This window comes from Nicotiana tomentosiformis, chromosome 6 (genome assembly GCF_000390325.3).
Source record: "Nicotiana tomentosiformis chromosome 6, ASM39032v3, whole genome shotgun sequence".
In the NCBI taxonomy this organism is placed as follows: Eukaryota; Viridiplantae; Streptophyta; class Magnoliopsida; order Solanales; family Solanaceae; genus Nicotiana; species Nicotiana tomentosiformis.
Window position 1 is genome coordinate 2197617 of NC_090817.1, and position 11796 is coordinate 2209412.

The window sequence follows — 11796 nt, forward strand, 5'->3', positions numbered from 1 at the left end:
TTTCAAAGGTAGATGTAGCACTTAACATATGAATTTATTCGAATTTAGTAATTTTAGTTTATATCATGTGGTGTAATGTGTGTTAAAAGAATACTAAATAAGTATAAATAATAGATTACAAACATAGCAATCAAATAAGTTGGAGTAGAATTTCATACTCGAAAGTCGAACCTTTAATTCAAAATTTTCATTTACTTTTTCTTAGCTGGAAATCAAAAATCTTAAAGTTCCCGATAACTTGTCATTTTTTGAGCGAAACTTTTTCTTCCGCTCACAAAATTTATACTTTTCTTCAAATAAAATATATATCCAAACATAACTTTAACTTTCAAAAATTATTTTTCTAACACAACTTCAAAAATTATTTTTTTAAGTTTCAATCAAATTTATGTCCTAGTTTATGCTCAAGCGAGATTTGTACTTTGTCATTAGACGAATTGCGTGAATTTTGTGTCGTACTTTGTCAAACGAATTGGGTACCAAAGACAAGAAGTAGGGGAAAAGAGGCATTTGTACTAGCAGCCACGTGACATAGTAACAACCATTAATTCCCGTTTGGACAATATTTATGGGCCATAAGAAAAGATTCTTTTTTTATTCGAATTTCTTTTACTCTTTTTGGAACTATTATTTGGCCATGAAAATTTTAATTTTCGAAGTTTAATTTCAGGATTTTTCAGAATTTGAAAAACTCTAAAAAATTATTTTTCAAAAAAATTTCACTTCAAAGTACTCACAAAAATTCAAAAATAACTCCAAATTATATTTATGTCCAAATACAACTTTAATTTTCAATCACTTTTTCTTTTTTTCGAAATTTCATAATTCTTATGTCCAAATACCTACTTGTTTGTCGATGGAAAAATGAAACAAAGGATGGTATAGCTATAAAATTATTTTATTAAATTTTTTGTTATCTTTAAAAGAGATTAAGAAAAGAAGTAAGATACATATATTAAACCCAAAATGGAGTATTGACAAACAATATGTATGTCCAAATTAAATGCCGCCTGTTGACTCTCTCCCCCCCCCCCCCCCCATAATTTTTAACCAGCTGTGTTTAATATGATATATGTCAAGTCACAGATGCTATAGCCTATATTTTTGACTGCATGTGAGATGCTAATGAGACCCCAACATGATTGTTAGAATTAAAACACAACACAAGACACAAAGGATATGGTGAAGTGGATGGGGCCGGGCTACTTCTCCCTTAATTAGAAGTATTGAGTTCGAATTTTGGATATGAATTTTTTTTAGCAGAAGTGCTACCTTCCGAATGGAGCTCTATTCAATGTGAATCAGAATATAGTCGGGCTTCAAATGAGAGTATAAGACACAGGTGGGAAACCAAAAAAATAAAACAGAAAGAGTCAAAAAAAAAAAAAGGGTTTCTTTTCGGTTACTTTTCCTCTTGAGACTGAGGGTATAATTAACACAATCTAATAGAGATCTGAATTCTGGTCATGGTTTTTTTTTCCTACTATTTTTTCTATAAAGGGGTATTATCTTTGGTTTCAGATCTGACAGATTATATTTATATATATATATATATATACAGAATCTTGTGAAAGTAAAGGCTCTCTCTTTTAATGGTGGAAAGCAATGGAGGAGGAACCAGAGAGATGACAGACTGACAGAAGAGAGTGAGCACACGCACGCAATTGTATAGAGTGTATACCTTTGTGTTTATATTATTTGCGTGTGCTCACTTCTCTTTCTGTCACCTATTTGTTTTCTTCCCTCTCTTGCCTTCCTCATCCTATTTTTTTTTTGCTCACAATGGTTTTAGTTTTCTTTTGTTTCCCTTGTTGATTTCTTTTCATTCTCTGATCATATTGGTTTTTTCTTTTCCTTTTATAGTTGAGTGATTCAAATTTACTAGTCTGATTAATTTAAATTCATGTATGAAAAGTTTAGATTTATTTTCAGAGTTTGAACACGAGACAATGTGGAGATTATCATATCCTGTGTAGAGAAAATACAAGTAAGACAGTTCGATGCACAAAGCATCCGCATTCGTGTAGGATCAGGAAAGGGATCGTACTCCCAAAGGCATAATGTATACAGTCTAGCTGATACAAGTATCGATGACTGATTTTACAGTTCGAATCGGTAACTTATAGATCACGTTGAGACAGTTTGACCGTGAACGCGTGTCATCTCTTTCTTGAATTCCCTCGTCTTTTGTTCCACTCACCATACAAATATGACATTTACTCCATACGCTTGACCTGTTTGTTGATTTGACTCCGATTGAAGGGAGCTCAACAACAGTAAATTTCTTTCATGATTTGTAGATTTCGGTTTAGAATCATAGTTTTTATATTAGGATAGGTTATGGATTATCGCTGCCCTTTTTTTTTTTTACATATATATCATCTTGTATCTTTGCAAGTTCATATTTTTACAAGATTTTAAATGGGTTTTCAAAAAATACAGTAGCAGATCAGGACAAAAAGAAGTACTAGTAGTTTTTCAGTTTGACGTTTTTGGGGATCTTTTTTTTTTCTTTTTTTTTTTTGTAAAAACCTAGATACTGTATTTTTTAGTGATACCCCCAATTAAATAATATTATTAGTTGTGACTTTTTATGTACTTATGTCTGATGGAGAGGACGGACATGGATTTGGAAGGTAACCCTGTTACTGTTCTTATCTAACCGAAAACTGCACTTATTTTTTTTCTTCCAAAAATAAATAAAATTGGCAAACAAGTAGAATAGTACTTTTTCCCTCTTCTCTAGAACTGTCTAGTTTCTTCTTTCCTTTCTCTTCATTTTCCCATTTTTTTTTTTGGTAATGGTAATCTGCTTGTTTTAGTTGACTGTCTTTCTTTTGGATATTTAACCATAAAAAAACAGTCTTTTTTCTGTATATTAACTCTGATTGTTTTAATTAAGTTGATGAATCTTGGATCCCTTTGAACTAGGGATTTGCTTATTTTCATGTGTCTACAGGTAATATTTTATGTAGTTTTTTTGCAGAGGGAAATGAAGAAAATTACTAGTAAAGAGTAGAACTTCAAATGCTTCTCAGCTATGGAGCTAAAAGAATTTCATATACAGGTTAGAGTTTAAAATATAAGCTTTCAATATATAGTTACTTCTTCTTAATAAAGATAGTATTGTTGTATATGATACTTAAAATGTGTTTTAGGGTTTAAGAATCTAATGGTTATATCGTGTTTTGGGCGTACACAAAGCTGCTAATTTTTACCTTCCCCGGACCCTGTGTAAACGTGAGATGCTTTGTGCATCGGGGTGCACTTTTTTTTAATCCTATTTGTTATGTTTGTTGGCTATACGTTGTAATTTGTTGTGAGTTCTCAATTGCTTAATTCCCATTCTGCTATTAAAGATAACTTTTGTCTCATCAAAATTGCACAGATTGGCTTAGCTTTGAAAGATATAAGTAGAGATGCTATACATAAATTGCTGAAAATATTTAGCGGATTATGGTCTTTCTGAACAGATTCCGTTGTCCGAATAGATTGTTGTTGGAAAGCATTAAAAGATGATTTTGATTGTTGCTTTGGGGGAATTTGTTTTGTAATTGCAGTCAGCTTAGGTATTGGAAAATTGTGATACTATAGAGATGTTGATAGGAGTTGTTTGACTGTAACTTGAGGTAGTTAAGCTGTGTATTTCTATCTATATATTAAGGTAGATATGTTAGATAGAAACACTTTAGGGAGGACCTAATTGCATTTTGCATAGAAAATTGGTGGAGGCCATAGTGGGAAAAAAGGAGAAGATTTAGAGGAAAAAAAAATTCAAATATTAGAGGCAATATTTCTTCTTGCTTGGCTTTTTGCTCAAATTATTCTTAATTTCTTTGTAAGATGTAGCTTACACCCAATACTTTGACCATACCTCTCTTAACTCTTTAAGGGGTCGTTTGATTACAGGATAAGGATATTAAACCTAGGTTTAAAATTTGGGATTTATAATTATCCCATGTTTAGTTTGTGGGTATTAATTGGCCAATGCCGATATAAATTTTATACCAAAATGATGGTATTAGCTATTCCATACAGGAGGTGGGATAAATAATCTCATGGGATATCACAGAATTATAATCCCATGGGATATCCCAGAACTGAACCAAACGACCCCTAAATGTATTACTACTTGTATATGAACTACATATAATACTACGGATCCAACAATCCATATATACTAATTTATGAACATAAACTTGTTTTATGTTGATGAATCCAGAATCAACGGATGCATCTGGATTATTGGATCTGTAGTATTATATGTAGTTCATATACAAGTAGTAATAATTGGCTAATACCGATATCCCAGAACTGAACCAAACGACCCCTAAATGTATTACTACTTGTATATGAACTACATATAATACTACGGATCCAACAATCCAGATATACTAATTTATGAACATAAACTTGTTTTATGTTGATGAATCCAGAATCAACGGATGCATCTGGATTGTTGGATCCGTAGTATTATATGTAGTTCATATACAAGTAGTAATAATTGGCTAATACCGATATCCCAGAACTGAACCAAACGACCCCTAAATGTATTACTACTTGTATATGAACTACATATAATACTACGGATCCAACAATCCAGATATACTAATTCATGAACATAAACTTGTTTTATGTTGATGAATCCAGAATCAACGGATGCATCTGGCAAAGATTTAATACTTTAATGCCTTAGTAAATATGTCAGTGACTTGATCATAGTCTTGATATAAGTGATTTCAACTTCTTTTTTCTTGATGCTTCTAAACAAAATGGCATATTGTATCGATGTGCTCATTCATATGATGTAGGTTTTCTCCCAAAGCAATGTTAATTAGAGTCACAATGAATATAGGAGGTGTCTTTTGTGACGTGCATAACATCTTCGACAAGTTCTGAAGTTAAATTGCATGAAGAAAGAGGCAGATGCAACATAATCAGCTTCACAAATAGAAAAGTGTCGCAAAAGGTTTCTTCTTTAAATACCTAGTAAATGTTGTATCTTCCACACAAACAATAATTGCAAAGCCTGTAGAAATCTTTCACTGTAGCTAACAAGCTTGAAATTATCAGATGGAGAAATTGGTAGAGGCTGTAATTAATTGTACCTTTGATGTATCCACAATACTTTTTTCCATCGTCATATGTGATGAAGTTGGTGGCCAACTATCATCCAAGTTTTATCACTTAAAACCAATTGATGTGTTTTACTCTTAACTCCTAAGCAAGTTCAATCCAACAAAAGAATCAAAAACCACATTCATCATATTGGTCATATGAAATAGCTTGAGAAAAACAAACTAGTGCACTACAATATGTAAAGTCCAACTCCTTGAAAAATATCAGGCCTGGTGCCGATCAAAATCTCAAACTTTCGACAATAATTCTGCAGTGAATTGACTTCACTCTCTGACCTTCCTCTAACTTGGATAATTTTTCTCCACTAGTGAATCGAGGTGTTCACTGACTTGCTTTTCTGCATGCTAAAATTCTTAAGCATCTTGCTTGCATAAGATTCTTGTGATATAAAATGCGATCAACACATTGCTTCCCTTTAATGCTAAGATAAGAAGATATGAGACCATTGTCACTTATCTCAAGTTCCCGTGACATCGCCCACTTGAATTCATCAAACATTTTATAGTTATTGTCGGTAAAGGTAAGTCATCAATATATTAACAAAGGAAATACCTCCATTTATATCCTTTTTAACATAAGAGAGTGTGCTCATAAGTATCTGGTAAAAGTTTAAATCTGTGTTCTTGGAAATGTTTGAAGCCATACAAGGTCTCAATCAATTTCAAAACTTAATATTCATGCCCTTTGATTATGCAGCTCATAGGTTGTCGAATAGAAACATCTTCGCAAGGTTAGCCATTAAAAAATTAAGACTTAACATCCATTTGATGAATCATCTATCATCCATCGATAAGTCACAGGAACAAAAACTTCATTATAGTCGATGCTTTGTTTTTGCTATGGCCTTTTGCCAGCCTTCTACCTTTTCTCTTTTTGCTTGTGTATGTCTCTTCAATTTTGTACACTTGATACGAATTTCCTTTAGACCTTCTAGATGTTTTGTGAGCTCTCATGTGCTATTCTTTTGAATTGCTTAGATCTTCTCAACATAGCTAGTCTTCATTTCTTGTCTTGCATTGCGTCTTCAAAATAAAGAGGCTCAGAGTCAAGAAAGAGATGAAAAGAGTTGGATTTTCTATTACCTCTCTTTCCTCATGAAGATCTTTAAATCTTTCGTGTGCCGTGCTTTTTCAGAAAAGCTATCATGTGGTGATTGCTATTATTGAGGTGATGAAGGAGGAGTAGCAACATGTTCCTTTCTTCTTCGCCATCTTTTGTAGGAAATAAATCATATTTATCATTTTAAGATCCATTCCAATTGCACGAGCCTTCTTTGTCAAATACCATATATCTATCAATAACATATTTCCATTGGTGGGATTGGAAGCTAATTAATCATATCTGATGAAGATAAGCTTCCCATTCTTTGCTTCAAGTTTAGTTTGTTTCTTATGAGGAATATGAACATTAGCAGGGCTTCTGAAAATCCACATGTCAGAAATACTAGGCTCCTTACACTCTAATATATATATATATATATATTTGGTATCATGCCATGGTAACTTTTGTAGGGCTAAGATTGAAAAACTACATGGCACATTTAGCGGCTTCTGCCTAAAACTCTTGAGGCATCTTCTTTCTATCCATGGTATACTTTGAACCATAATGAAGAGGTTTTATTCTTATGTTCAATGTTGAGGTGGCCTCGGAACAGTAGGAGGTATTTGTTTGAAGTTTTCCAAAAAACTGAGTATGCAAATTTTGTTTTTGAGTTTTTGGAAGAAAGTGTTTGTTGCAAGTCAAACCGACACTTTTCTAGAATATCATCAACCGAGATTGCATACTCAGTGTCTAAAGCTTCAAATGAAGGTCTCCTAAATTTCTTTTGTAAAAACAACTCCAACTAACTATTTTTGAAAAACTTAAAAATGCCATGCTATTTGATAATTAAACTCTTCCGATTCATGAGATGTGAATTCACCATCTCTATCAATTCTCAAGGCTTTCAATGTATAGCTACCCTCATCTACTCGATCCTTAACTTATGAAATACTACAATTCATTCAGTTGTTTAAAGAAATGTACTCAAGTCTTAACAACTCTCAATAAATAGCATGAAATAATTGGATATAGAATCAGATGATGGCTTGATTGGTTCACATGAATCCACATTAACAAATTGGAGTCGTTTGATGGATATTGAAGAGATTTCTCTTTGGAAAGTTTTATTTTACTTGCTTTCCTAAGACATCCTTCACAAAGTTGATTCGGATGAGAAGTGAAGAGTCAAGCCGGTCGCTTTCTTCTCTTTAGCTAAACTTTCAAGTTACCAAAATTTAAATGGGAAAAATCTTGTCTGCCATAGCCGTGACTGGTCTTCTACACCAGCCTTCTAGCGTTTAGATGATAACATTGTGTGAGAACGCTCTATTCTTGACGTGGGTATCTTTACAATCAAGAATGTCATCTTCCCAAATGTTTGGAATCGGGTAATTGGCCTAAAGCTCAAAATGTTTTTATTCAAGAATAGCTTATAATAAACTCAAGAAATAACTCATTAATATTTGTTTGGAGCTCTTAATTGCCATTCTTGTGATTGCTAGAACCGGCGTCAAGTCAACCATATTTCTTGTGTGAATTCGGACATGGAATTTTCAATTTTTTTGAAATACCATGAATGAATCCTTTTGCAAAGAGAAGTTTTCTTTTCTTTTCTTTTTCTTTTAGGAAAGATTCTACATTCCTCCACACTGATGACAAATCTTACTGAATATATCAAATGGAAATTTTCTTTTGGATTTCCCGATCTACATGTATGTTCCTGAATTTTCCATTTTTCTATGGAAGTATAAACACAGAAGAAAAGAACAAAATATATGTTTGATGAAGTGCAAAGAAAGAAATAGATGCTTGCTGATCGATACTGCATGAAAGAGAGACACACAAAACCATTTCCTGTTCATGCTTGAGTAACCAGCTGTAAATTTCAGCAGTAACTAAAATATCCAACCATGTAAAACGACATAACAAAATGTTCTTGTATAATCATTTATGGTGTTTGGAAAAGAGATGGAAGTTGATGCACATATGGCGGAATGTTATTGTGAATGAGATTATGGTCTGTTGGCAAGTTCACATATGATTGTTGAGACCAGTTGTACAATTAGTTTAATGAGTTCATATCTGATTTTGTGGAATGTTAGGCTTTGTAGAAATTGCATCCTATCGCAATCTGGTTTGACGATGGGGCACCTTCGTTCCACTTTTTCTATAGGCTATAAGTTACGTTGCTTCAGGACTGGAAACAACAAGAGATGATATGATCTTCATTTGATGGAAAAATGTAGTGTTGTTTGGCGACCACATGCAGAAAATAACTCAGTACGTCCCTAGATCTTGTCTATTAATTCCCCCCACCAAACCCCCTCCTTATCCTCCCCAAGGAAAAAAATAGGTAGTTCTATACAAGGTTACTCAGTACTTCATTTCAAAAGCAAAAAAAAAATGTAGTTGTATACAAGGTTTCTCAGTATTTAATTTCAATATGGTCTAATGTCCATCTACCCCAACTTTCAGGTATTGGCAAGAAAAGCTCAAGTTGAGGGTTGCAGTTCTGGCCGCCTTAATTTGCTTACATACGAGATTAGGTAAGTGATCCCCGCCTTTTTCTGTTACTTATCCTTGTACGACCGTTTGATTCTCACCATCTACCAATTTTAAGGTTTTTGACTTCATCTAAGCTTTTGTAGTTAGTATGCTGCAACTACTTGTTTGATAAATTTAAGAGGTTTGCAATTACATAAATTATGTCAGCGTGGGTATTGTGAACCTATTGAAAGACCTGCACGTCTATGTAGTCATCGAGTACCTGTCTATTACAGCCAAGTTAGTTTAGGCGTTGAAGTGAACTTGATGATAGGATTAGAGTTGTGAGACTCGTAGTAGCTGTAACAACTATCACTTGTTAAAGTGTACAATCGGTCTATCTATCTGCCATTTGTATGGTACTCAAGAATGTAACAAAAACAACAACAAACCCAGTGTGATCCCACAAGTGGCGTCTGAGGAGGGTAGTGTTTAGACAGCCTTCCCCCTCCCCCCCCAACTTGTCAAGGTAGAGAGACTGTTTCCGATAAACTCTCGGCTCAGGAAAGTGCTCAAGAAGATACACTTAAGAAATTGATGATATAACGCAGCGGTCGATGTACTTTGGGAATGACAGTTGCCCCCCAGAATTATACTTCCTATTGTGCAAGCATGTGAAGTTCTGATTTTGATTTACCAATGCAATTTTATTAGCTTACCTGACAAAGTTATAATAAAAAGTAATTAAATGGAATAGGATGGAGTGGCTGTTCCCATTATCCACACTTTCGGTTGCCTGCATTTTGTGAAAATACCAAATGGTTCACTTAGGAGTTCAGGGGTTCAGCTGAAAATCTTGGATTCCTCCCATCATATTCTCATATTCTAATTAATCTCATCCAAACGCTTAGGATCAGTTTTTTCATTCTCTTAAAATATAGCGTAAAGGACATTCTAAAATTGGCTACTCGAATAACTCCAGTTATGGATGCAATGGGGTTTATGGGGCACTTTTGTGCGACTACTGTGGTCAACTGAGAGAAAACAAAGCTAAAAAGTAGACGTTTGTAGCTGCTCTTGCAGTAATTGTTGGTGGTTTTCACCTGAAGTTGAGTATTCGGAGTGATATAGAGAGGGAAAATACTGTGTAATATGAACTAATAGCGACCTACCAGAACCACTAAATGTTGCTTGTCTGCTCAGTTTTGGTTGTAGTAATCTCATTTTCCTTCTTTTGAAAAGCTTTATGATAAAGTTTTGTTCTTTATTTGCATACTACGAATATCATACATTTGGAATTAAACTATAGTAACAGTTGACATATTTGTAACCGTCTATTTCTTGCCTCGGTGAATTTTATGGTGATTGTTGTTCTTGTCTATGTTTTGTCACTGAAGCTTCCGATGATGCCTTGTTCTGATCGAAATGTAAATGAACATTGTGCTCTTGCCAGGAGAGACCTTATTCCATTGCTCGGGTGCGAATATAAGCTGTCCTAAGCAGAAACCTTGCACCCACCCCATGTTTGATCCAGAAATAACATATTGTCAAGTTTTTCAAATGCAGATGACTTGTAGGTCAACTTTCACCTCTTCTACAATAGGTGTGCATAGTACCTTGTCATATTAATTCATATGAGAAAATTGCATTGAGAGAAATCAGTAAAGAAAAGAAAAACGGGTCAACAACATCACCACGTGAATTTGAGAGATTGTCCACATGAGTTTGTTTTGAGGTGTTTACACATGTCTGTGGTCCTTTTTTATATTCTGTTCAGAGTTCGGATTGCTCCACCTATTTCTTATTTCCTAGTTTCATTACGTTATATAGACGCGAATTCAGGATTCACAATTTTCAATATTTAAAGTTTTTAACTCTAAGCACATTGAACTCTTGAAATTATGAGTTCAAAATATAATAGTTGTTAAATTTTTAATGATTTTTCATATGTTTATGTTTCAAGTGAAAATACATTTAGAGTTCTTTTCACTTTTACAATTGTGTTTTTTCTAACAACTCGAAAGGCGATTCCCCTTACTATCTACAACTCCAGACGCGACAAGAGTGATTATTCCCCCCCAAAAAACAGATTCATTCCCCTTCTCTTCCCGATGATCGGTAATTCTTTCTAACAGCTCCATCTGCCCATCTGAGAACGATGGCCTTCTTGCAAAAGCTCTTCTTACGCTAACCCTATTTTAGTCTCTCTATAACAACCATCTTTTATAACAACAATTTCACTGTAACGGAAAAAAAATATCGGGACAAACATGATTGTTCTAGAGAGGTTTGACAAATTGCAATCTGCTCTTGTCATGTCCGACTTCTAGATTTAAAAAAATAATCCAAATATATTCAGATCCATAATAAATGGTAGCTAGTATAGGATTGTTCAACTTAAATATATAATTGAGTCATTATTAGTATTTTAATAATCACGAATTCTACCTAGCATTCTTGTGAAATCCACATGGAAGTGTGCTACTGTCTTTTCACTCAAATGATATCTCAAAGATGTATTTAAATATGTTGTATTTAAAGATTACAAACTTGTCTAATTATACATTTTATTTAAAGAATTGGTCACCTAGAATCTTAAAATATCACTATATTTGGAGTTAGTGTCTGTATATACTACCGTCCTTACAATTATTTACCTTATTATTATTATTATATTTAATACACATTTTTTAAGTCTTACGAAAATGATTAACGTATCCATCTTGATTTTCTAGTTCATAGACAATACGATGTAATAATTGTTCTGAATAAGCATACTTTGGGGTAAAGGGATCTTGTGACTAATCATGTGGAGGACTCCTATTAGAACTACTACAAGATAGGCCCCACAATAAATAATGAATAAAAAGATTAAAATTCATTTCATTTCAACAAAAACCCACACTTTAAGTTCCATAACTTTTGGTTTGCTAATTGACATAATCAAGTTTCAAACCATACATGCATCTAACTCATTCATCACGGGCGGGGTCAGTGACGGATCCAAAATTTTTATTAAGGGGTGTCAAAATATAAATAATTAGATACATCGAAAAATCAAAGGAAATCAACGTATAATAAATATACATAAAATTTTAAAAATTATCTAGCAAAATAGTGTAATTTTTCCGG

General features: G+C 33.5%; 1 long non-coding RNA gene across 7 annotated transcripts; it reads left to right on the plus strand.

Annotated features, from left to right (window-relative positions):
• The first annotated feature begins 1348 nt into the window (after window positions 1–1348).
• LOC104094535 (uncharacterized) lies at window positions 1349–10653 on the plus strand. Of its 7 annotated transcripts, XR_011408292.1 has the most exons (4): window positions 1349–3067; window positions 3389–8460; window positions 8656–8726; window positions 10118–10653. It is a non-coding gene; the product is annotated as an uncharacterized lncRNA (long non-coding RNA). The 7 variants fall into 7 exon arrangements; XR_011408291.1 differs by having other exon boundaries at window positions 3389–8726; window positions 10062–10653; XR_011408290.1 differs by having other exon boundaries at window positions 1349–2636; window positions 2987–3067; window positions 3389–10653.
• The last annotated feature ends 1143 nt before the right edge of the window (window positions 10654–11796 follow it).